We start from the raw sequence: 26,085 nt of genomic DNA on the forward strand, positions 1-26,085 counted from the left end.
GATTCCAGCTTAATCACTGTGCCAGTCAGTTTTCCAGCAGGAATTGGAAACGATATCCTGAAACTAGATACTTGAAGACAATTTCATAAAGGGGCTACCTACAAAGGTGAGTAGGGGCAGGCAGCATTAGAGAAACCAAGAGGAAAAGGCACAGCTCCCCACAGCTAGCGGCACTGGGGAGCCAGCACTGACAGAAAAAGTGGAGGTGTGGAGGAGCAGGGACTAGAACCCAAGCCCAGAGAAGAGCTGTATGGAGACCTGGTATGGCCACCTGAGAGGAGCTGTCGTCTTTGGCAGAGTGAGGCATCTGACTCTGCAGCCAACTCTCAGCAACCGAATGGGAGGGAGGCACGAGGGGCAAGCCTCCTGACCTTACTTTCCTTGCACCCTCTGATCTCCTGACAGGGTCTCCCATTGGGTTGGCCAAATCCACCTGAAGCCAGAGGTCAGGGAGCTTATTAATGCAATAGGCAGGTTGGCCTCCCAGGACACACAGAGCGTGGGGGATGGGGGTAGAAAGGGAATCTGGAAGGGAAGCTGGATCTAGAAATCAGTGATATGTGGCTGTGGTGAACATTTAGCTTTATCTGTGGAAGCACAGAGAGCTGACACACGACATCACCCAATAAAAAAGATTGAATTGTAGGTTGAAGATTCTTGAAACTGGGGTGGTAAAAAAAAAAAAAAAAAAAGGAAAGTTAAAAGAAAAAAGTACCACTTTCCTAATTATTAGAAATAGGATTTTTAAAGCCCCTATTTTCTTTAAGTAAGTTGTTTTCCAAATTGGCAACCATAGCCAATACAGGAGAAAGTTAGGCATAGGAAAGCTCCTTAACAACATGGCAGTACAGCTCAGTGTGGATAAAGAAATTCTCTCATTAATTTTGTCCTGGAAATAGAATACCTGTCAGATTTGACCAAAAGCTTTTACATTTATGGAGTGCTCCACCAAATTGTGGCCCAGGGTCTATTGTGGCCCAATGGGAGTGTTCCCTACCTCTGGACCAAGGCAGAGTCTGGAGAGGGCCAGATGGACAAGACTGGATGTTGACTGAGGACAGTTGAGTCAGACAGGAAGTACAAGTGGCCAGCTGAGGCTATCGACTGGAAGATGCATCACAAAATGAGAAGCTGAGATTCTTGGAGGCATGGTGCATGGACAATGATTCAGGATCAAGGCTTTAGACGCCACCAGTGAAGTGTTGCTTAGCTGTTTGTTTTCGATGCAGAAATGACTAGAAGAGGACAGACCTCATTCCATGCCTGTTAAGACTGAGGCTGTCTGTACACAGCCCATTTGTGCCTCTGTTATGAGAAATCAGATCTAGCCATGAGTTTCTTGCACACAAAACTGCACTGATTCTTGCCTTTCCAACCTTTCCAGCCTGACCTCCCACCACTTCCTCACTCATTCATCTATGCTTCACTCACAAGGATTTTCCTGAGTATATCATGCTGTTTCATATTCCTGTGCCTTTGAACATTGTATGAGACTTCAGGTTTAGTGGCTATAACAAAGAGACAATGAAAAGAGAATGCCTTCAATTAGTTTATATTTCTCTCCCGAAGCAGTCCAGTGGTGAGTGTATGGAACAGGAAGGGCAGTGCTGCTCCACACAGTCATTCAGGGACTCAGGTTCCTAGCATCTTGTTACCTTACCATCTCCTTGTTGCCATTGTCCACAGGACTGACGTAAGCTTACCTTCATGTCTGGCAAAGAGGAAGCCTAGGGTAAGTGGCTTTGCCTCTAAGGAGTTTACTCAAGTTGCACAATCACTACTACTCACACCCTATAGGCCTGAACCTGGTCACGTGGCCATGGCCAGTTCCGAGGAGGCTGGAAAGCATAGTCTCTAGCTAGTGGCCATGTGCTCTACCCCAAATTCACAGTCTTCATGAAAGGGGAGATACTTAGAAGTTCCTGCCATCATCTGCTATTTTCTTAACCTGGAATGGCCTTTTGTCACTTTGATCATTTGCCTGAACTCTCCTACCTGCCCCTTTGTAACTTAGTAAAAATAAACTTTCTCTGTTCCCCAACTCCAGTATTTTGTTAACTCCTCTCTTATAATAATCTTTATACAACTTGGTCTTGGAGCTGAAGCCAGCAATAAATTACTGAAGTCACCCCTGCAGTTTTACAATTTTATGGTGTCTATAAAACCTCCCAGTAATTACAGTGTTCACTTGGTCCCCCTGCAGAACAGTATTGCTATTGGGAAAAAAAAAAAAAAAAAAAAAAACTGTTTACAGCCCTGGTCACATTTTTTTATGTGCTCCAAAGTCAAATATCTTCTGTAACCAGGAAATGGTCCATCTTAGGCATGACTTCACTATTATTCTTCATGATTGCTCCTTGTAATAAGTTGTGTCCTACTCCTATACTGTCCTATGGGACCTGCTAAGCTTTAGGGACCAGACCATCACCATAATCATAAGATGCTCTCATAAGTATCAAAATAAAATTTATACATGAGGACAGGTGCAGTGGCTCATGCCTGTAATCCCAATGTTTTGGGAGATCAAGGCAGGGGGATCACTTGAGGCCAGGAGTTGGGGACTAGAGTAAGCAACATAGTGAGACCCTGTTAAAAACAGTTTTTTTTTTAAATTAACCAGGCACAGTGGCATGCACCCTATAGTCTTAGCTACATGGAGGCTGAAACAGGAGGATCACTTGAGCCTAAGAGTTCAAGACAGCAGTGAGACATGATCATACCATTGCACTGGGTGACAGAGCAAGACCCAGGAAGGCCCAAATATTCCTGTAATGAGACTGCCAAATTGATAAAACAATATGTATGATTACAGAGCACTCTAGCTGGTGTCTGACTTTGGGTGCAAGTAAGATTCAGACATATCTGAATTTATCTGTTGAAGGGTAGTCACATCTTGGAGTTGGCCATTTGCATAAGAATTGTAATTTGTGGGGGATGATGTAGGGGAGGCTGGTGGCTGCTTCTGCCGCTGTCACTACCGCTACCGTAGCTTTCTCCCAGTGCCCAGCAGAAATGGTGGGTGCACAAGGTATGGCGGGGTCAACCCAGGATCCCTGGAGACCCTCGGTTCTGCACGAAAAGGGGCACACACTTGCCAAGGCCAAGGGGCAGGGGTGAACGTGGCCCCTGTGGGTCTGTGTCCCCGATAGGAATTTAAACTGTCTCTCAGATGTGTACAGTAGAACTCAAGAAGACAGACCACCAAGGGTCATCTGAAATCGGGATTGGGTCCCTAATAATATCAGGACAAAGTTAGAGATCCCTACTCAAGCATAAGCCCCAGGTGTCATAAGACTGTTATGAAGATGCAGATATAAAGGCTTGGGTTGAGTATGTTGTGGAATGGGCTGCAAAGGACCCACATGGCTTCCTCACAACACTATTTTGGCCCTTACTCCACTGTTCCTAGCAAGTGCTGTACTGTTTTGGAAATTGGCCAAGATGATTGAGGTCAGCAAAGGGAGCAAAAGAAGAAACAAAAACACCAAGAAAAAATTGCAAAAGCTAAATGACTAAAAAAGGACTGAAGGACTGAACAGGCACTGCAACCAGAGGAAAATCATTTGGAAAATTATGCAGCTTTGGAATAACCCACTAAAGTTTCTTCTTTGAATTTCTTGACAGTATTATTTAGTCAATGAAATTTGACCAAATGGAAGAATCACATTAGTTCTGACCTCGACACTGTAGTAACTTTTAGGCTTGGGTGTAGAAGTTCATAGGTTTCTATTGACAGTTATCGTACATTAGCATTTACTATGGTACAAATTCTTTATAACCGACTTAGTCATTTGCTGCTTAGCAGTCCATATACTGAAATGAAAACATCCTGTGGGGAAAAATGACTTCAGATTATGAACTCAATTCAAATGAACTCTATTTAAAATAGAGTCCTGTTTTGGACAAAGGAAATTAAGAATGTAAAAGTCAGAACTGTCCTGTCTGAGGTGAAATGTGTGCTTTGGCTTAAAAGAGAAACAGTATATTAATTATATCTTTTATTATTATTGCTTTTTTCTTAGGATCATTTCTGGCTTTCTCAAAACAAAATAAGATTAATCAATGAGTATTTCTACTTGCTGCATTTTTCTCATTTTAGGTTTTGAGACAGGTGGTAATTATCAAGACATTTTGCATTTTTAAAAACATTATTTTATAAAGAATTCTCTTATCTTGACTATATAGAATACCACCTACTGGACAGAACAATTTTTGTACTTGCAAACACTGCCATTTTCTTCGAGATGGCTTGTTGAGAGGAGTAACACTATGGTTTAGAGCTTGCAGTAAAAATACCAAACACTGCTGGATGTGGTGGCTAACACCTGTGATCCTAGAACTTTGGAAGGCCGAGGAGGGTGGATCACGAGATCAGGAGTTCAAGACCAGCCTGGCCAACATGATGAAATCTGTCTCTACTAACAATACAAAAATTAGCAAGGCATGGTCGTGGGCACCTGCAATCCCAGCTACTCAGGAGGCTGAGGCAGAGAATTGCTTCAAACCAGCAGGCGGAGGTTACAGTGAGCCGAGATCATACCACTGCACTCCAACCTGGGCAACAGAGCGAGACTCCATCTCAAAAAAAAAAAAAAGCCAACCACTGTAGTACCTTGGAACCAGCTTATTCTTGTGCTAAGCAGAACTGTAAAATAGTTAAAATGTCTTATCAAGCAATTTGCTGATTACATAGACACAACTTTTGCTTTTTATTTCATTCTTTGTTTTAACTCATGTGGTAGTGATATTTAATACTTTCTGATCAAACAGGTTCAAAGTGAAACTTTAAATTTCTCTTAAAGAACTCTTAAACAGTAACAGTGAACTTATACTTCCTAAGTGATAAAGAAAGGTATAAAATTTGGAAACATTTTGTTGGGCATGGTAGTAATTGGGTGAAAAGAATAAATCATATCAAAATAAGAATGTGCTGTAATTAGAAGGAGCTAAAGGATGTTTCTTTCAGTTAAGTAGTATAACTGGAACATTTTACTATTAAACATGGCTTTTATAAATACATGGTCCAGTAATTTTATTCACTGTTAGTATTTAATTCACTGTCAGCTTATTAATGTTTTCTGTACCCCTGACGATGAATTTAAATTCCCAAAAAATTGTCCAGCAGATAAAAATGAAACTAGATATTAAAATAAATTTGATAATTTTTTATAAAAAACAAAGAATAGTAACTTGTGGCTGAAGGAAAGAAGGGGGTGCACTGGGGGCACATGTGCCTGAGGGTGCAGACTAGGGATGCAGAGCCAGCACACCGCCAGTGCCCTGAACAGCTGGGAGACAAAAGGAACTCAGATACTTGTTGTTTGGTGCAATGGATGTGCTACAAGGAGACAGCAAAGTTGTTATAAAACATTCTGGGCTGGAAGCTGCAAACTTGAATGATAATCTATCTTTACCTAGACTTCACTTCTCTAGGCTTCTGATTTCTCATTTGTTATGGAATTGGTTTGGGCAAGATGATTTCTGTGGGCCTTGCAGTTAAAATGTTTTCTGACTCAGCTGGGCATGGCAGCTCACACCTGTAACCCCAGCACTTTGGGATGTCAAGGTGGGTGGCTCTCTTGAGGCTGAGGGTTTGAGACCAGCCTGGTCAATGTGGTGAAACCTCGTCTCTACTAAAAATACAAAAATTAGTTGGGTCTGGTGGCATGTGCCTGTAATCGCAGCTACTCGGGAGGCTGAGGCAGGAGAATCGCTTGAACCCAGGAGGTGGAGGATGCAGTGGAGATTGCACCATGACACTCCAGCCTGGGTAACAGAGCGAGACTTTGTCTCACAAAAGAAAAAAAAAAAATGATCCTAAGGAGAACTGTGACCGTGAAGGAAATCATGGTGTGAAACAAGAACAGAAAGTAAATGAGAAAAAGAAAGGCATGAAAATGAGTAGCTGAGGTCTCCTTTATCAAATGGAAACAGAACCTGAAATCCATTTCTTCGGACACAGACAGAGGGCAGCAGTACCAGGAGTGGTGGCTTTCAGTGGTGTCTGTGGATTCTAATAAACCCTTGTTTCCATGGAAATGAGGAAATAAGGCTACATCCTAACAGATAGGTGGTTTTTAAAACCCCATGTACTCCAAAACTTTCTGTCCATCTGTCTCTGTTGTGCTGAACTCTGCTCTGGTAGCATGAAAATGAAAAGGCAAGCAGCAGTTGGAATAAAAAAGAAATTGTTCCTTCCTATTCTGCCAGTACATCTATTCAAAAAGTTGGGGCCAGCTGTGGTGGCTCCTGCCTATAATCCCAGCAGTTTGGGAGGCTGAAGTGGGAAGATTACTCGAGGTCAGGAGTTCGAGAACAGCTTGGGCAACATCATAAGACTTTATCTCAATCTTTTAAATTAATAATGATAAAATAATACTGAAATCTTTGAACATTTCATATTTCATATAAGTTTACAAACCTGTAATAACTGGTTACCAAAATCTTCACATTTTTATCCCCTTCCAGTCTCTAATTACTCCTTATATTTTAGGGCATCTGGATTTTTTTGTTTTGATTTTAGGTTTTGGATTTTGTGTGTGTGTGTGTGTGTGTGTGTGTGTGTGATTCCCCTATCATGCTCTTCTCCCTGAATTTCTTCTCAATTTCCTTATCTCCAAAAATATCTGTAGCATAGTGATAAAGGGAATGGTATAGATAGCAATAGGTGAAAACATCCCACAAAATATTCTAGCAATACTAAATTTTTATCTGCCATTGTCTCTGGCTAATGAGAGTTAGGTGGAGAAGAAAGGTGGTGAAAAGAAAGCAAAAATACACTCTCTTCATGTTTTGATAAGCTACTGTGTGTGTTCCTTATTAGAAGACCCAGTTCTTCCAAGAAAAAATAAAATGAACAGCATCCTCCATCATTCCTAGATTGTTTTGCTCTGACTGATATCACCTGAAAGTAAGTAAATGTGGAAGAGAGTCATAATGCTGGTTATTTATTTGCAGAAGTAAATTAAAATCACAGTGATAAATAAGGGAAATGTATATTGATTGCATTAATGGACCAATCTTTTATGCTTTCCTACATCCGTGCTCCTGGGCAGTGCCCTTCCACACTGACTTTCTGCTTGGGTATATGACTTGCTCTGACCAGTGGGCTGTAGCAATATTGATGTAAAAGGGGCTTCAAAACATCTTTACATGATTAGTACAGCCATTATGGAAAATGGTATGGGGGTCCTCAAAAAAAAAAATAAAACTGGAATTTCCATATGATCCAGCAATCCTGCTTCCGGTTATAAATCCAAAGGAAATGAAGTTAGCATGTCAAAGAGATAGCTGCACCCCCATGTTCATTACAATATTATTCACGATAGCCATGATAAGGAATCAATCTGTGTCCGTCAACAGATGAATGGATACAGAAAATGTGGTATATGTACACAATAGAATACTATTCAGACTTTAAAAAGAAAAAAATCTTGTCATTTGTGACAACATGTATAAACCTGAAGAACGTCATGTTAAGGGAAATAAGCCAGGCACAGAAAGACAAATACTGCAGGACTTCACTTATACAAGGGGACTTCAAAAAGTTTATGGAAAATGCATATTATGAAAAAACTATGCATAGATATCAAACCATTTTTAACCAAAATAAACTTTTACTACCCTGTTAGAACACATCTGGACAGAATCTAGTTTGAGGAACTAAAACGTATTGGACAACAGTTTGAAAAGAGCACCTATCAGAGCCACATAAATTCTTCAAAAACTGAAGCAAGAACAAATATCAAATTTATGCTGAAGCTTAGATGGAAAAATGATAAAATCATTAATACTTTACAAAAAGCTTATGGGAAGAATGCTACAAAGAAATCAGCTATTTACAAATGGACAATGAGATAATGTTGATGATGAAGTCCACAGAGGCAGACCATCCACATCAATTTTCAAAGAAAAAAAAAATCTCATTTATACCCTAATTGAAGAGGACTGACAATTAATGACAGAAACAAAAGCCAACACCATAGACATCTCAACTGGGTCAGCTTACACAATTCTGACTGAAAAATTAAAATTGAGCAAACTTTCCACTCAATGGATGCCAAAACTGTTGCTCTCAGATTAGCTGCAGACAAGACCAGAGCCTTCAGTGGAAATCTTAAACAAGTGGGATCAAGATCCTGAAGCATTTCTTCAAAGAACTGTAACAGGAGATGGAACATGGCTTTACCAGTACAATCCTAAAGACAAAGCACAATCACAGCGATGGCTACCAAGAGGTAGAAGTGGCCCAGTCAAAGCAAAAGTAAACTGGTCAACAGCAAAGGTCGTGGCAACAGTTTTTTGGGATGCTCAAGGCATTTTGCTTGTCGGCTTTCTGGACAGCCAGAAAAAATGCTAACACCTGCTTATTATAAGAGTGTTTTGAGAAAGTTAACCAATGCTATTAGCAGAAAAATGCCCAAAAAAGAGTCACCAGAGAGTCTTTCTCTGCCATGACAGTGCTCCTGCTCATTCCTCTCATCAACCAAGGGCAATTTTAGGCATCCACTTTACAGTTCTGATTTGGTTCCTTCTGACTTCTTTTTGTTTCCTAATCTTAAAAAATGTTAAAGGGCACCCATTTTTTTCTGTTAATAATGTAAAAGAAGAGGCTGCATTGACATGATTAAATTCCCAAGGCCCTGAGTTCTTTAGGGATAGACTAATTGGCTAGTATCATTGCTTACAAAAGTATCTTGAACTTGATGGAGTATATATTAAGAAATAAAATTTATATTTATATTTTTGTCTTTTAACTCCATTTTTCCAGGGACTTTTTTTATTCCTCCTGTTACATGTAATAAAAAAGTTGAACTTAGAGAGGCAGAGAAGAGAATAGTGGTTACCAGGGTCTAGAGGCTGAAGTGGAGGAGAATGGGGAAATATTGGTCAAAAGACACAAAATTAGGCAGACAAGAGAAATAAGTTCAAGAGATCCATTGTATAGAATGATGACTGTAGTTAATAACAATACATTGTATACTTATAATTGCTAAGAGAGTAGATTTAATTGTTGCCACTACAAAAAATAAGTGTATGAGGTAATGTATATGTTAATTAGCTTGAGTTAGCCATTCTGCAATGTGTACATATATCAAAACATCATGTGTGTATACCATAAACATATATAATTTTGTTAATTAAAAAAAGAATTTTTTTTTAAATCTCCAAATGTTTCCACTTCCTCTCTTGTGCTCTTTCATCATCACAAGAACTAGGCAACTGCGGGATGAAGCTCATGTGGTAGACCCAACCATCCTAGAGGCCATCATAGATTAGATAACAGTCAGATGATCCCCACACATGTGAGTGAGAACAGATGAACCCATTTCTGATCAGAAGAGCTGCCAGACAACCTGTAGACTTGTAAGAAACAGTTGTTTTCCACCACAGTTATTATGTGGGGTGATTTGTTATGCAGCAATAGCTAATTGATACACATAATAATAATGATTTATTGAGTATTTAGTATATGTCAGGCACTCCTTAATGCTTCTTTCATATGTCATTTGATCCTTGTAATAACTCTGATAGTACTACTACAGATTCCTTTTTAAAATTCAGATTATTGAGGCTAAAGTATTAACCTTCAAAATGATTTTTCACATACTATTAACGTTACAAATATCCTGTGCCACAGACAGGGAAGATATAAGACAAGATAAAGCTGTCTAATGTACATGCAGTTGGAGTCTCAAATGAAGAGGAGAAAGAAAACAGCAGAAAAAAACTAGAAGATATAATGGGCAAACATGCTCCACATTTTATGAAAAACATCCACCCACAGATTCAAGAAGCTCAGCAAATCACTAGCAGGATAAATACAAAGAAAACCACATGTAGGCACATTATAGTCAAACTGCCTGGAAATTAGAGATAAAATCTTTAAATCAGCTAGGGAAAAAAAATGATGTTACAAAGGAACAACTATAGGAATGATATATGGGCCAGGCACAGTGGCTCACACCTATAATCCAGCACTTTGGGAGGCCAAGACTGGTGGATCACTTGAGGTCAGGAGTTCAAGACCAGTGTGGCCAATATGGAGAAACTCCATCTCTACCAAAAATACAAAAAAATTAGTTGGGCATAGTGGCTCACAGTTGTAATTCTAGCTACTCAGGAAGCTGAGGTGGGAGAATCACTTGAACCAGAAGGTGGAGTTGCAGTGAGCTGAAACTGTGCTACTGCACTCCAGCCTAGGCGACGAATGGGACTCCTCAAGAAAATAAAAGTATATATAAACTCTAATCAGAAATAATGGAAGCCAGAAGACAATTAAAAGATATGGTATTTGTTTGTTTTTGAGACGGAGTCTTACTTTGTTACCCAGGCTGGAATGCAGTGGCATGATCTTGACTCACTGCAACCTCTGCCTCCAGGGTTCAAGCGATTCTCCTGCCTCAATCTCTCATGTACCTCGGATTACAGATGTGCACCACCATGCCCAGCTAATTTTTGTATTTTTAGTAGAGACAGCGTCTTGCCATGTTGGCCAGGCTGGTCTTGAACTCCTGACCTCATGACCCTCCCACCTCGGCCTCCCAAAGTGCTAGGATTACAGGCATGAGCCACCGCACCCAGTCAAAATATATGTTTAAAGTGCTAAAGGGGGAAAAGGTCAATCCTGAACTATATATACAGCCAAAATATACTCCAAAAATGATAGTGAAATAGAAATTGTCAATATATGAAGACTAAGAGAAGTCATAACCAGCAAACATCACTATAAAAATAAGTAGAGAAAATTCCTCAGGCTGAAAGAAAATGTCACATGGCAACTCAAATTTATAGAAGTAATTAAAAGTACCAGAAATGTAAATACATTGGTAGATATAAAAGGTTACCATTTTTTCCTTTTCTTAATTATATTAAAGATAGGTGGCATTTTAAGGTTAAAAAAAATTATATTTGGAATTTGCAATTTGTGTAGATAGAAAATACACAACAACAATAGCACAAAGTATGGGGATATAAATACGTTAGAGACTTAAGTTTCAGGTATCCAATAATTATTTTAATTAAATGCCTTTTGATCATGGCTACAGTTTGCCATTTGCTATGTTAGTTGCCAACCACAGGAACATGAGAAATGTAAGGGATGGTCCTTGACCTCGAGGAACTTACAAGGAGCTGAGAAAGCAATGTATACAACACAGAAATACCTTAGCAATAATTAGAAGGTAATGAGTGGGCCAGGCGAGGTGGCTCACGTCTGTAATCCCAGCACTTTGGGAGGCCTAGGCGGATGGATCATGAGGTCAGGAGTTTGAGACCAGCCTGGCCAAGATGGTGAAACCCTGTCTCAAAAAAAAAAGAAGGTAATGACTGGAAAATCAAAAGATTAGACAAAATGCCTAGGATTTCCTAGGGTTCAAAATGCAAAAGGAGTGAAAGAATTCACTCCTAGCCCATCTGGAGACATTTTATGAACCAGGAGGGAGAAAAAAGGTTTCTTCTCATAGTTAATGTCTGGACAAGTATGTGTACACTGGACTTCAGCCCCACCAACCCTCAACTGGGCCCCTTTGTGCAGTGAAACACAGTGGCCCTGAGTGGATGGAGATGTAACTGGAAAGATTTCCAGGATCCTGAGCTATGCATTAAATAACTTCATAAACATAGACAGTTCTCACATCCAAAGGAAAGAATAACTTCTGCATTCATTTTTAGAAAGACCTTCAAAGACTCTCAACCTCGGTACATTTTTGGAAGTTTCACATCCTGCATAACTAAACTTTGCTCTGTCTTTTTGTTTCAAACAATCTCATGGGAATGTTTTCTATTTCTTCTTTAAATCTCATCTTTTTGGAAAAATTATGAAGGCAAGGGTTTGGAAAAAAGAGGAAATATGAAATTTGTGATTTATAGTTAGTATTGAATATTAAATAGCCCAAAGAATATTACCAGCAACAATTCTCAGGAAGAACCTTTAAAGGAGTCTTTTTCTCTCTCTTTCATTGAGCACACTCATTTATGCATGCACACATATTCCATCTGTGCTACTACAAATATTAATTTAAAACTTGACAGATGATTATCTTAACAGTCATCAACTGCCAAATTAAGAGTTAACAACTCCTAGCATTTAAAATTATGATTCGATTTTTTGTATCAAAATTTTACTTTAGCTTTCAAACTAAAGGGAAATAGTATTATTGTATCTTCAAGAAAAGAAGCAAAATTTTAAAATAATTTTTCTAATTGTGCCCTCAAAATTCATGTTTATTAACTATAAAACTATTCACTTATACTCTAGAAAACTTTAAAAATATACACAGAGAGAGAGAGAGAGAGAATTGAAAAAACCTAAACTTTCATCATCCTCTCACTCAGCAAAAAGTCATGCTAACATTTTTATTTCCCTTATGATCTATCTTGTCTGGATACACAGATACTTTCAGACAACATAAAAAAGTTCTTTTTAATAACAGTTCTTTTTAGATTCTACTGCTTTAACAGTTTTGAATCTTTTCTTTCATTTAACCAATCATTAAAGATCGTTCAAACACATTATTTTAGGTATCTGCCATAATTACATATCTCCAGGATGGCCTCCAGTGATTATTGCCTCCTGGTATTCATGCCCTTGTGCTGTAGCCTCTCACAATGAATACAGCTAACCTAAGTAACCAATAAGATGCAAGAGATAGTAGCATAAAAGACACTTCGGCTTCCACCTTGCTCTTTTCTGGACTACTCACCATGGGAAAAACCAGATGACATGTCATGAGGACTCAAGCATCCCTATGGAGAGGTCCATGTAATGAGGAGTTGAGGCCTCCTGCTAAGAACCAGCACGAATTTGCCACGTTATTTGAGTTTTTCATCATGGAAGTGGATCCTCCCATCTCAGACAACTTTACACATGACTGCAACCCTGACCAACACTTTCACTGTAACCTCATAGAGACACGGAGATAGAACCTCCAAAGTGATCTGCTCCTGGGTTCCCCACTCGCAGAAATTGAGTGCATTAGTAAATATTCATCATTTTAAACATCTAAATTTTGGGATAACTTGTACATACATAACTAATAATTATTTTGGCAACAAAAGTGGGGTGCTACAACAAAACCCTAAACTGTGGAGTGGCTTCACAACAGAGAAAAGAAAACAATTTGAGAAGTGAAAGAATAAAGTCCATTGCAGCAAAGGAAACTACAGACAGAGTGCACGGAAAACCTAGAGAATGGGAGAAATACTTTGCAAACTATTTTCATTTGATCTGATGAATATATGGAAAATACAAGACAGTATTGAAAAACTATTATAAAGAAAGAAAGAATTTAGTAAGGTGATAGAGACCAAAGAACTATGTTTCTACCCTAGATGCATTCAAGGGGCTTTGAATAGATGTCCGACCAAGTGTGTTTATAGGCAGTGGTAGGAGAAACATAGAGATGTTTCTTGATTGTGTCCTACTCAATTCAGCTTATTCCGCAAACAAGTTACACAAATAGATGCAATAATTTTAGCTGTATAACACTTGAATACTACACGCATAGTCCTCAAATGTGGGCACATGCACTTATAATCCCTAATTACTGTGGGGAAGTTGTTGCTAATTTTGAAACTACAATTAGCAGGATGGAAGTAATGGCACCTCTGGTGATTAAAGCAGTGTGTCCACCTCAACGTGAACCACCTCACTCCTGACCTCAATCCCTATAGCTTCTCATACTCTTTCAGATCAGCTTCTCTGAGACTCATCAGCAGGTCTTTGCTGTTTAGAATCTTGCTTTCTGGCCAACTGCTGAGTCACCCTCCCACTCTTGGCAGGCTCTTACTTGTGTGAGTTTCTGCTGAGTTATCCAGTTCCTATCCCTAAGGGTATGTTCAAGCCCTAAAGCCTAACTAGTTTCTTCTTGAAGCTAAAATTTTCATGTTGTTAACTCTCAGCTACATATGGTTACAGGTCTCAGGAACAGGTGGATCTTGGTGTTGAACCACAAACTAGATTCTGCCTCTGAAATTTACCTGCTTTACCACATCGTTTAGCAAGTGAGAGAGCTAATCATTATGTGCTGCCTTTGCTCGCTGTATCGCAGATTCCCTGAAAAAGACATCAATGACAAGGGAAAGGGATATCATGAAGGGAATAAGAACACAGTATGGTCCAACAAGTGAACAGCACTTCTTTGGAGCCACAGGGACTGTCAGGAATCTCACCTGGCACTTTTAAGGTATATCTCCAGGCTCAGAGCCCTTGCAGTGATGTTTTATACGCATTTGGCCTTCTTGCCATGTTTAACAAAAATCCCTAAGGCTAAGGTGCATTGAAACATAGGAATATATTGGTGTGTCCCTTTCTGCAGTCTTCCCAGACTTTGGAAAGATGAGTATGGCTGCCACTAAGAGGAGACTCTGCAATCCCCATGCAGAGTTGGCATGGAGGCACTGGTGATGAGTAAAAGGATAGGGATCTTCAAGTGGCTTTTCAAGCACACACAGAGAGTAGGTGGTTCTCCATAGGCAAGGGTGAGAAATTGCCAGAAGCCAAAATGTAGACAGTTGCTGTAATGTGTGTGCTTTCTCTGAAATGAAATACAGAAATCCTACACTTCCATTTTATCAAGTAAAGGTGAAGATTGTGAGAATCTCTCGTTCTTTGCTTGGAAACTGTATGCTGAAGCAGGTGCCATGTTTACTCCCAGTAAACTGCAACCTAGGCCTACAGAGAACAGAGTGACCAAGTTTTACATGTTTAGAAAGAGAAAAAACATGAGAAAGTTATCTTCAGCATTCACCCATTTATGAAGCTATTGAAATAGCACATCCTGAAATCTGCAGACTAAATTTTCCATCCTGGTTTCATAACATTTTACAGTCTCTCCGTTTATCTCATGAAGATATTAAGGAATTCACAGAACAGATTTACAATTAATTTTATTTCAAATGAATATATAGCATATTACATTTGATGAGTCAGAAAGAGGAAATTTGAAAGAAAGTAAAAATAGTATGTAGTAAACTTAAAAAGAAGTTGAAAATCCTGTCTCTATAGATAACTCTGGCATGATAAATGCATATAGAGCAAAAATGTGAGTACATCAGTGTCCTTTTGGAAAGTCAGTGTCACTCATAATGCTTTGGGGGTTTAACCTTGATTCAGACGAAATTTGAAAAGCCCATGTTTCAGCTCAGGACTCAATCTGATTCAGCCTTTACTATGCCCCTCATACTGAGCTAGGCACTAGTGATTCAAAGAGGAATAGCACCCACTTGCCCAGGGAAGAGTCTAGAAGATGGCATTTTTGCTATCCTACTAGCAAAAAGAAACAAGGGACCAAGTCAGTTTAGCAAACATTATTGTGAGCTGACTGTAAGACTCTATGCAAAGCCCTGATAAACCCCCCAATAATGCCAAGCAGCAAATGACTTTTTAAAGCCATATTACATATCGACTTTGTAATGCATAATGTGCATCTGGGCACAGAAGATTTCCTTCCCTAATTATGTGTTGCTTTTGCTAATATTAAAATTAGCCTGTATTCCCTAATCGCCTTCAGAGGAAGAAGTGGCTTTAGAAGCATGCTGGGCAACAGATTAAAAAGGATTCAAGATACTTGTGAAAAATTTTATAAGAAAAAATTAACATCTATGAGCTTTTAAAGATAAAACATGGCTTTTCTTTCCACCCTCTATTCCTTCTTCTTCATACCTTTTTTCTTCTTTTTTTGTGAAATTATATGTGACTCCTTAAAAGTATGAAAAATGTTTGTTCCAATCTTTATAAAATCATGGATTATGTGAGGAGCCCCTACTAAGGACCTAGATATTGTACTAAATATGTTACATAAGTTATCTCTTTTAATCTTCCTAGAGCTGTGTGAAAAAGAGATTATTATCATAAGTTTAGAGATGAGGAAACTGAAGCTCATAAAGTATTTACATAACCAATAAAAAAATCTAACCAGAATCTAAATATTGGTCCATCAACTTTAAAACATGCCTTTCTTCTATCCAATACATTCTAACCATTAATATCCCACTGTACCAGCCGCCAACAGAGAAATGGGCAAAGGTTAGAAATCCACAGTTCGCAGAAAAGGAAATACAAATGGCCCTTAAACATATTGTGTAGATGTTCAATTGGGCTCAGAAGAAATGCAAAATAACACTTCGCCTGTCAAAATAGCCGAGAGAAAAAACATTTGATGTCACACTGTGTTGGCAAGGATGTGGGGAAACAGCCTTGCTCATTCATTTCTGGTGAGAGTAAAAGATTGATGCAACTGTGTTAGAGGGCAATTTGTCAATTCCTATGAAAATTTCCCTGCTATAATTTTATCCTTCGAGTATATACTTGCACTTGTGAGATATGACATGTGCACAAGATCATTCACTGCAATGTTGTTTATAATAGGAAAGGATTGAGACAACCTGATGTTGATTAAGAGTCTCATAAATTATGTTCATCTGTACAAAGAATTGTATGCAACCATTAAAAAATGAGAATTATCATTGATGTAATTTGTTAGGTGATAAAATGAAGGTGCAGAACAGCAAGTGCTATGTTCCCATTTGTGTAAAGGGAAAAATAGGCACAAGTCTTTGTATATAACTAGACTATATCTGGGTAGGCTGGGGTGGAAGGGAGACACTGCTGCACACTTCCTGGGTCCTTTGAATTTTGAACCATGTAACGTATAACCCCTATTATTTTATTTTGTTAGAGATGAAGGTCTCACTATGTTGCCTGGGCTAGACTTGAACCCCTGGGTTCAAGTGATCCTCCCACCTAAGCCTCTCAAGTATCTGGGACTACAGGCACATGCCACCATGCCCAGCTTATATAGCCAATTTTTTAAAAGTAAAACTTAAAAATTAAATGAATGCCAATTGCTTTCCTTTGATTCAAGAACACCACATTTAGCTACTGAATAATAGAAGGAGGACAATGTTACCCTATTGAGTTGAACCTGAAAGTTGTGCAAATTTTTATGAAATCACCACCAGTTACCTTTCTCCTTGACCATTCATGTCATTAGAAATACTTCTTCCCCAAATTGTTGTTAAGGCTATAAGTTGAGCTCTTTACTTCCTTCCTCTTATAACACTGTAACAACAAGGAGAATAATATACAGGAGGTCTGCTGCTTGCAAAGCTCTGAGCTTAGAGCTGTGACTGTATTGTCTCATTTAATCCTCACTATATCCTTAAACAGTAGAAATACGAGCCCCACTTTAAAGGTGGGAAAACAGAGACTTAGACAAGTTAGTATTTCCCATTTTAATTGGTTTCCAGACAGTATGAAACAACTGTTTTCTAATGCATGTATCTTTGAGAGGAAAGAGAAGTTTTTTTAAAAAGGATCTTTAAAAGCCACCATGCCATGTGGATTAAAAAAAAAAAAAGATGCTGACACAAAATTTATTCCACAGAGATTATTCTCAAGGACTCATCGTGCATTCAAGTGCTACTCAGAAAAATAGTCCGTGAATTATAGAAGAGATTCTAATATTTTAAAGGAGGAAAAAAATCCCATAAAAGATGAGCTGCCAGGCTCCTCTGCCTGTTAGTCAATTTCTGAAGTCTGCTGTGTTCAAAGCAAATTCTCTTACCATAAAGAGTACTCGATTCTTTTCTTATTGCATTATGATAAAAATCATATAGTACATCCCCTTTACCACTCTTTGCACCAGCCTCAAGCATTGTCTCACAAGTTCTCAAGTCAAGGGTAAAAGCCTGCCATACTAATAGGTTTCGCAAAAGCTTTCCACTAAAAAATATACTTGATATGTTAGTACTGAAGTAAGGACAACAAAATCAACCATTCAGCCTTGCGCTTTATTCCCCTGTCACTGCTTAGGAGGCTTGAATTGAAGTTATAGTGCTTGCAAGAAGTGCGTACGAAACTGACCTTCAATTCCCCATTGTCCCAGCTGATATCCTCATCGCCAGAGTTCTCCAATCTCCTCTCTCTCAGCCATGAAGAAGTGCATCAGACCTTACTTTGGAGCTCCCAAGAGAAAGGCTACTGCGTTCTCGTTCAAAAACTAAGGAGACTGAAAATAGTTTTCCCACCAAATGCCCATTTTGGCTCTTAAAAGGTTTTCACTGTGCTCTGAGGTTTGTGCTAGAATTCAGACATCTTGATAAGGAAAACTCCGTTGATATTGGTGAACCGAAGTGACTAAACTGCTACTCTCAGGACAGAATTTGGTGTGCAAAGCACACAACAAAGACAATATAAAAATTATTTTATTGCTTTTTTGGGTTTTGGTTGATATGGATTTTTTATTGTTGTTGCTTCCACACACTTCAATCCAATGGGACATATTATAATCACCACCTATTTATGGCAAGGCATTGTTCTAGGCACAGAGGATACAGGCAAATGCAAAACCAAGTCCCTGTGCTCAGGACTTTAATATTCTTCCAGATTCTGCAGACGATATACAAGTTATTACATATAACATGTCACGTGGGTGATATGTGACGTGAAAACAATTAAACCAACTAAGGGGGTAGAAACTAGCAAGGGGTACATTTCAGTTAAGGTGGCCAGGAGAAGGTGCCAGTTTCACAGAGATCTGAGAGAAGCCTGTGGTTATCCAGAGGAAGAAACTCCAGTGCACAGGAAACAGCAAGTTCAAGGCCCTGAGACAGCAGTGAGCTTGGCAGAAATAGCAGAGACTTGTGTAGAAGGATAAAGGGAGGAAAGGGGTGAATGGAAGGAGTTGGGGTCAGAAAAAATAGCTGAGATTCCTAATGAGCTCTGCAGGTCAAAATAAAAACTTTGGACATTGGGAAGCCATTGAAAGGTTTTAGGCAGATGAGTAACATGATCTGACTTATATTTTTTAATGTTTTAAATTTTTTTTTTTTTAGTTATTATTTTTAGGCTGGGCATGGTGGCTTACACCTGTAATCCCAGAACTGTGGGAGGCTGAGGCAGGCGGATCACTTGAGCTCAGGAGTTTGAGAGCCTGGGTCTCAAAATACGAAAATTAGCCAGGAATGGTGGCATGTGTCTGTGGACCTGCTACTTGGGAGGCTGAGGTGGCAGGATGCCTTGAGCCTGGGAGGCAGATGTTGCAGGAACCCAAGATCATGCCATTTGCACTCTAGCCTGGGCGACAGAACCAGAGTCTGTCTCAAATATATATAATTATTATTATTTTAAAATAGAGACAAGGTCTCACTCTGTTGCCCAGGCTGGAGTGCAGTGGCATGTCATAGCTAACTGTGACCTTGAACTCCTGGCCTCAAGCAATCCTTCCGCCTAGCCTCACAAGTAGCTAGGGCTACAGATGCATACCAACAAACTGGCTAATACTTAAATTTTTGGTAGAGATGAAGTCTCTCTACATTGCCAAGGCTGGTCTTGAACTCCTGGCCTGAAGTGATCCTCCCATCTTGGCCTCCCAAAGTGTTGGGATTATAGACATGAACTGCTGCCTCTGACCTATTTACATTTTTAAATGACATCCTGGAATCTATAATTACCTCAAAATAAAAAGTTTTTAAGAAGATATCTTTGGCTACTGAGTGGAGAGATGACTGTAGGAGATATGGTAGGTAGACTCTCAGATGGCCACGAGTGATCCCCACCTTCTGGTGCTTCCACCGTTTAGAATCAGTACACACTGGACTTATTGACTCATTAAGGAGGAATTGAATATGACAGAAGTAATAGGATGTCACTTCTGAGATTAGACTACAAAAAGACTGTGGCTTCCATCTTGAACACTCTCCCATATTCTCTCCACCCCTCACCCCCTCCCCTGCCATCTTGCTCATTCTAGGTGAAGGCAGCTGCCACATCGTGAGCTGCCCTGAGGTCTACATGATGAGAAGCTGAAGCCTGTGACAGCACATGAGTGATCCTGGAAGTGGATCCCCCACCTTAGTCAGATCTAGAGATAACCACTGCCAAGCTGACAGGGATGGTGACTTCATAAGAGACATGAAGCACCTAGCCAAGCTGCTCCAAGATTCCTGACCCACACAAGCTGTATAATAATATATGCTTGATGTTTGTAAGCCATTGTGTTCTGGGGTAATTTGTTACACAGCAATAGATAGCTAATACATGCAGGAGAGTGAGAGAAGAAGTAGAAAGACCAGTTAAAGGCCAATGCAGTCATTAAGAGACAATGACTTAGAATAGGGTAGTGGCATAGTAATAGCAGAATTGGTGAGAAGTGGGCTGCGTAGGAAAGACGAGGAGATAAGGAGATCAGCTCTTGGTGACCTGGAGAAGAAAAGCAAAACAAAACCAACCATGGCCCTGATTTCCACTTGGCAGAAAATAACCACCCAGGCCCACAGTGGAACAGCCTATTTGCAGTGATGAATGGGGAGAGTGGCCTCAGGAAGACTTTGACATTAGCTCCTACAGAAAGTGTAGGGACAGGAAACCTGAAGAAAAGACCTAGCCTGAGCCTAGTCCAGGACTATGTGACAGAGATTAAGTTGATTCCAGAAGGCCAGGAGAGTGGAGGTGACAGTGGTTAACACCATGGGTTTTGATGTCAGGAAGGCCAGGGTAGGAATTCCAGCTCTCTATTGCTGTGTGACTTCACTGAACTTACTTAAATTCTTCAAGCTTCAGTGTTCTTGACTGCAAATAAGGATAATAAAAGTACTTCTCTTTAGCACAACACTGGGTGGTTGAAAGAATTTGCTAAGATAGCATATGTATTTTCCTTAGCACAGTGCCCAGCATAGTAAATTCTCAAGTGATGAGCCTGGAGCGGCCACGACGTGAACTATCCCCAGCCACTGGTGCTCTGACTCCCCGGAAGCACACAGGGTAATTAGAGGAGGCGGCAGTGCCGTTTTTCTGAAAGCAAAGTTGCACTGCTGTGTCAGAGATTACAAACAGTGAGGTGCACATAATCCCTGTGCAGCTATTCTTCTGGGAAAAGCTGTGATCAAAAGCCTGCTTTAGCCCATCAGGGACCACAGCTCTAAGTTCTCTCAGCTCTCTTTCCATCCTTGATAAGGGAGCCTTTAAAATTCCCTAAAGATAAGCCCTGCCGCTGAGCTGAAAGAGGTCCAAGCGGGGACAGGGCTGATTCATTGGAGAAACAATGCTCCACAGAGTGTCACTCCTTCCAGCCACTCCACGCACACTGTGTCACCACATCTGCTTCCTGGCAGCTACTGTCTGCTTTGTGACCCACTGATATACAAAGAGACAACCCAGAGATAGGCAGTCCAAGATGTTGGTGGGTCACTGGAGGACCAATTGCCCACCAAGGCACCCACAAAGCGCTGGCTAAGCTCAGGGGCTGCCTGTCATGCCATGGCTGTGAGACACACAAATGCTTGGATGGCACACCCCTGTCTGGCATTTGGGGCTTTGTCATTAAAAGCTAATGCATAGCATCAAAGGGCAAGACTGGCTCAGCAGCAGGTAAGTTCAGGGACAAAAATCATTGCAAAGTAAAGCCGCCAGCACAACCCTGCCGGGAAGAATGGTCACCTTCATGGATTATGACACCACAAGCCAACAGCACATGAAAACAAGGAACAATGTTATTGACATGCAAAACAAATATATGCAAACAAATATATATATATATATTTTGAGATGGGGTCTCACTCTGTCGCCCAGGCTGGAGTGCAGTGGTGTGATCTCGGCTCACTGCAACCTCCACCTCCTGGGTTCAAGTCGTTCTCTTGCCTCAGCCTCCCAAGTAGCTGGGACTATAGGCACTTGCTACCACCCCCAGCTAATTTTTGTATTTTTTGGTAGAGATGGGGTTTCACCATATTGGATAGTTTTGTCTCGAACTCCTGACCTCGTGATCCACCTGCCTCAGCCTCCCAAAGTGCTGGGACTACAGGCATGAGCCACCACACCTAGCCTGTATATATTATTTATTAAAAATATATATATATATATATATCACATTATCATAAAAACTAAATGCTAATGCTTACCAATTTCAAGAGGCCAAAGAGAATTTTTTAAATGCTAATGTTTACAGCAGAAAATAACACCTGAAAAGAACAAAATGTTTTCTTATGTATATGTCTAATCTTCAGGTTCACTGTTTAGTTAAAGATATCCACCTCAATTCAATAAGATGTCATCAGTCTTGTCTTTCTGTTCTAAAATGGAAGACTTCAGAAATTCAAATGTACTTATAAATCTCAATATACTTCATTTTGGCCTATAACTGAGCCATAACCTCCTGCTAACACCCATAAACAATTATATTTGGAAACAGAAATATCAAAAGTTACACAATTTGCAAATTTTCTTAATATTCCTCCTCTCTGTGGATCTTTGCCAGCATTCTGTCATTTCTAATCTATGGTGTCAGCTTGACAGTTAAAGCAAACAACAGCTAATGTTTTTGGCAGGAGAAAATAATCAGCACATCCATTCATTAGCATCCTGCTCACACATTCTTTGTCAATTATAAATATTTGCTTGAGCTAAACTCTGTCACCATCATTGAAGCCATTACTGCCTGTAACTTAGTGATATATTTGAAGAGTCAAGCTTCTGGCATTTTGCAGCTGGGGCTCGAGCATAATCAAAATGTTCATAAACTAACACTTGGGTCCCAGCAGAGTGTCTTACTCAAGATAACAAATGATGATCCTAGACAATGGAACTACAAGTCAAACTCTGATTCATGAGTTTCATAATGGTGTTTCTGGGCTATATCCATTAGCTTCTGATAAAAGCCTTTCCAATTGCTATTTGCGGACATTTTTAGGGGACATTCAAGTACATGGTTGGACTTGTACATTGGCAGATGCTGCAACATTCTTGGGGGAGCTCCAGACCCTACTAAATGTAATGAAAGTTGTTGATGCCCCAGCTAGATTCCCTTTAAAAGCAGGTGCTCCTGTCCTCAGCTGCTGTGAGCAGTGGCTGTTAACAATTCACAGCTGCCCCCTTCTCCAGACACCTGCCCTTGGTCAAGTGGGAACAGTCTTGATCTGGGAGCTGTGCCCTCTACACTCATCCCCTGCCCTCAACCAATGACTTGGTGACATGGGGCGTGAAGGGCAGGCTCCCTTCTCTTAAGGGAGCGACCAACTCTGTGGTGCAGTTCATGCTTCAGAGTTTCCCCATGGGACCAGGCTGAAGCTGATCTTCCAGGGAGACCACATTCTTGCTTCACCTTTTTCCTATGACCTATGCTGATTCTCTCATTCCCTTTCTCCTGGCAATATTCAGACAAAAAACATCACTTGTAAGAGAATACCCATCTCAAGGTCTGTTTCTAGGGAACCTACCTGAGGCACTAAGAACTTCTCTTTGCCCGGGGCAGGACTTTGCCCCTGCCTGGGTCCACCAAGAACCCTGGGCTCCAACAGTTGAACTGGTGGCTACTTCAAGACTCGACACAGATGCGTATTTTCTGGTGTGATCTGGAGAGTTTTCCTACAAACAATGAGATACTCAGTCCAATGACAGTGTCTCATTCTCTCCCCGTGCCTAGTACAGTTCTGGCAGAATTTCTTATCTCCGTCCTGACTGAAAAAATCCTTCTCAACCTTTCCGGACATCAATTAGAATAAAGACTGAAACCCCAACAGATAAATAGGCATAGAATATGAACAAAGACAGCTCACTGAAATGGAAACATAAAACCAGCTCATTCTTACTCATAACAAGTGAAATGTGAATTAAAACTACACAGATACCATTTTTCAACACTCAGGCTGGGGAAACATCCAAAATATAATTTTTATTCTATCCCTATATCCAGCCCAGGGATAGTGGATTCGTTTTTTATTTTTATTTTATTAATTTTTTTATTTTACTTTAGGTGCATACTATATCTGGCATTTCTCCCCATGTTACCCCTCCCCACTCTCCCTGTTACAAATGAATTGTTATTCCAAGAAACGCCCCTGTGGGAGTTTACTGTTGGGAAGTAAATCTGATGAAATTCTATAAAACCCTTCTGGGCTGTGGGTGAAGTGAGAGCACAAACCCTAATCATCAGCCTGAACATCCACCTCCTCAGGAATATTATATGTTTCTTCTCTAGGTCATGAAAACATACCACTTTCCTTATTTCCTCTGTCCTACCAAGCAAGAGTTCTTACTGTCACTTTTATCTATTTCTCACTTTTGCCTGAGATCTCTCTCTCCAAGACCACGAAATAACTTGCTACCCTGAGTCATACCTTCAATTTATTGTATTTTCCCCACCCATCTTACTGCAAAGTCGGATTAGTGGAGTGTGTATTTTCCTCTATCATACAGTGTCTGCTAGTTATGTGTGTGAGTACATATATATATATGTTTTTTTCCTCCACAGATTTGTGTCATTTATGGCATTATTGTTACCAAAATTGTGCTTCCTCTTTCTGTTGAAGGAGAAGACTTCTTTGCTTCAGTGGTGTTCAAGTTTGGTCTTGAAATTTTCTCTGTTCAGTAAAATTGAGCAGAAGTGATACAAGCCACTTTTATCCAGAAGCTGTGAGACCCATCATGTGGTTCCATCATCACATTCTTTCCTCTACTGCAAGACCATCCCCAAGACCTGCATATCCCAGAAAAAGTGTATTCCCTCAGGCTGGTTGCTGGAACAAAATAGCATGGAACAGAGACACGAAGTATGCAAATGAGTGAGAAATACACTTCTGTGGTCTTCAGCCTCTGAGATTTGGGAGTCATTCGTTACTGCAGTAGAACTTCTGCAGATGTCTGCTACACTCTGTAATCTCCAATGCATCTTCTATTCCTTTCTACTCAAAGCAGCATCTCATATAATTCTTTCCCTGTAGTACACATTCAATAGAAACTGGCCAAATACAATTTTTCTTTTCCAGTTGTTTCCCTTCCCTTTTCTTTCTGAACAATTTAGTTCAAAGCCATTAGAGAAGCCAAGGAAGATAGGTGTTTGGGAAAGGAGTGGAAGAGATGGAGTCTTGCTCTGTTGCCCAAGTTGATCTTAAATTCCCAGTCTCAAACAACTCTGCCTCGACCTCCCAAACTAGTGAGATTACAGGCATAAGCCATGCACCCAGCCACTTAATACTTAACGTTGCTGAAGAAGTAGATGTCCTTATTAATAATTGTTAATTAAGGATTATACTCCCCTTTCATCCACAGCTCAAAAGGGCTTTATACAGTTTTATAAAATTGATTTTCCAATAATAGGATGTCACAGGGGCATCTCTTGATCTAACAATTCAGCTGCAGCAGAGAGAAAAAAGAAACCACTGTCATTGGGCTGGATATATGGGTAGAATAAGAACCCATCTGTTTATTTGAATTCAAGCTCATTCATTCTGATGTGTCATTTAGTGATGTTTATATTTTTATCTCATGGTTATTTAACCTGATTTTTTTCAGAAGGAAAAGCAGCTTTAAGCATTATCAAAGTTCAGGGCTCATTTTGCTACAATGACTAATGCATTTTGTAACTACCTCATTAGGAAAAAGACCCATGGGAAAGTTTTGTACTAGGTGTTTATAGAGCAAGAAATCCAGGCCCATCTGCTCTTACAGGCTTGTATCAAGAAGTGCTTCTCTCAGGACCAGATTTTGAGGGAGCTAGAGCCCCAGGGGTGGGAGGACCTGAGTTTATGTAGAACTATCTAATCGACTCACTATAGAAGACAAAGATGAGAGTTCAGAAGTGGCAGAAACACAAACAACTCATTCTGTTTCAGAAGATGATACTATTTCTTCTGCCAGGGACATAATGCTCATTCTTGGACCTGGCTTCTTGATGAGGCTGAGAAATGTCTACTCTTATGGCTTCCTAGTTCTCTGGTTTCCCAGGAATATCAGCTGTGAAAAGCTATGTATCTCAAGCAGGGAATCAGGGGGACAGTGAACTGAACCGTCAATAACCATGATAATCAGGCATTATACACAGTTTTGTATCAGATGCTGTCCTGGGTACCGGGAATACAAAGATGACAAAGCATGGCCCCTGCTTCTTACTCTAGTGGGGCAGACAAATAAACAAGTCACTGGGATACATGAAGGGGGAGAGCCACATGCCAAGAGTTGACAAAACACAAAGGAGGGAGCAACTAACACTGTCTGAAGGCCTGGGGCCTTCATGGAGGAGGTGGCCTTTGAGTTGTACTTTAGAAGATGGTTAAGAAATTAACAGGAGAGGAACAGGAAACAGAGGGCTC

This window comes from Aotus nancymaae, unplaced genomic scaffold, assembly GCF_030222135.1.
Source record: "Aotus nancymaae isolate 86718 unplaced genomic scaffold, 86718_ANA_hifiasm-v0.15.2.pri h1tg000006l, whole genome shotgun sequence".
Classification (NCBI taxonomy): Eukaryota; Metazoa; Chordata; class Mammalia; order Primates; family Aotidae; genus Aotus; species Aotus nancymaae.